The 1,937-nt window shown below is 43.1% G+C and overlaps 1 pseudogene; it reads left to right on the forward strand.

Moving 5' to 3' along the window:
* The first annotated feature begins 988 nt into the window (after positions 1–988).
* On the forward strand, positions 989–1,534 carry LOC127204160 (60S ribosomal protein L17-like; annotated as a pseudogene).
* The last annotated feature ends 403 nt before the right edge of the window (positions 1,535–1,937 follow it).

The raw sequence follows: 1,937 nt of genomic DNA on the forward strand, positions 1-1,937 counted from the left end.
TCCCATCACTGTGGAGAATGAGCTGTCCATTGGCTAGATCTGAACAGGGGGTCTAGGTTTACTGCATGCATTGTCCTTAGTTGGTGCAACAGTTTGTGCAGGCCCCTGTGGGTCCAGGTCTGTCAGCCTTGATGGTTTCCTTGTGGGGTTCCTAAACCCTCTGGGTCTTTCTATCCCCCCATTCTTCCATACCACTCTCAGTGCTCCACATGGAGTCCAGCAGTGAGTCCCAGCACCTGTCCTGATCCTCCGCTGGGTGGAGACTCTCAGAGGACATCTATGTTGGGTTAATATCCACTTCTAAGTGAGTACACACCATGCATATTTTTCTGGGTCTGGGTTACCTCATTCAGGATGATTGTTTCTAGTTCCATCCATTTGCCTGCAAATTTCAAGATTTCCTTGTTTTTAATAGCTGAGTAGTATTCCATTGTGTAGATGTACCACAGTTTCTTTATCCATTCTTCAGTTGAGGGACATCTAGATTGTTTCCCGATTCTGAATATTATGAATAAAGCTGCTATGAACATAGTTGAGGAAATGTCCTTGTTGTATGTTGGAGCCTCTTTAGGGTATCTTCTCAGGAGCGGTATAGCTGGATCTTGAGGTAGAACTATTCCTAATTTTCTAAGAAAGAGCCAGATTGATTTTCTTTCTTTTCTTTTTCTTTTTTTTTTTTTTAAACCAAGGCAAGTTTTATTTGAGCCAGATTGATTTTCAAAGTGGTTGTACAAGTTTGCACTCCCACCGGCAATGGAGGAGTGTTCTCCTTTCTCCACATCCTCTCCAGCATGTGCTGACCCCTGAATGTTTGATATTAGCCATTCTGGTAGATGTTAATTGGGATCTCAGAGCTGTTTTGACTTTGCATTTCCCTGACAACTAAGGACAATGAGCACTTCTTTAGATATTTCTCAGCCATTCGATGTTCCTCTCTTGAGAATTCTCTGTTGCTCTTCCTGTAAGCGGCCAGAGGTGACCTGCAAAGATGGTTCGCTACTCACTTGACCCAGAAAACCCTACAAAATCATGCAAGTCAAGAGGTTGAAATGTTCATGTTCACTTTAAGAACACCTGGGAAACTGCCCAGGCCACCAAGGGTGTGCATATCTGAAAAGCCACCAAATACCTGAAAGATGTCACTTTAAAGAAGCAATGTGTGCCATTCAAGTGGTATAATGGTAGAGTCAGGAGGTATGCCCAGGCCAAACAGAGGGCCTGGACTCAGGGTCGGTGGCCAAAAAAGGGTGCTGAATTTTTGCTGCACAAGTGCAGAGAGTAATGGTGAATGTGAGAGTTTAGATGTAGATTCTCTAGCCATTGAACACTTACAAGTGAACAAGATACCTACGATGTGCCAAGGAACTTACAGAGCCCATGGCCAGATTAACCCGCACATGAGCTCCCCTGCCACATCGAGATGGTCCTCACTGAAAAGGAGCAGATTGTTCCAAAGCCAGAGGAGGAGGTGGAACAGAAGAAAAAGATATCCCAGAAGAAAGTGGAGAAACAAAAACTGATGGCACAGGAATAAATTCAGCATAAAATAAATGCGGATAAAAGTAAAAGTTAAAAAAAAAAAAAAAAGAATTCTCTGTTTAGCGCTATTTGATTTGGTGGTGTTTAATTTCTTGAGGTCTTTATATGTTTTGGATATTAGTCCTTTGTCAGATGTAGGGTTGGTGAAGATCTCTTCCCAGTGTGTAGGCTGTCATTTTGTTCTGTTGACAGTGTCCTTTGCCTTGCAGAAGCTTTTCAGTTTCATGAGGTCCCATTTGTTAATTGTTGATCTTAGAGCCTGAGCTACTGGTGTTCTGTTCAGGAAGTAGTCTCCTCTGCCAATAAGTTCAAGGCTTTTCCTACTATGGGGACTTTTGAAACTGGGATGGATGCATTTTGCATTATGATATGGCTGCAAGGCTCTGAGGGCCAGGGAG

Source organism: Acomys russatus, chromosome 20 (assembly GCF_903995435.1).
Source record: "Acomys russatus chromosome 20, mAcoRus1.1, whole genome shotgun sequence".
NCBI classification, from domain to species: Eukaryota; Metazoa; Chordata; class Mammalia; order Rodentia; family Muridae; genus Acomys; species Acomys russatus.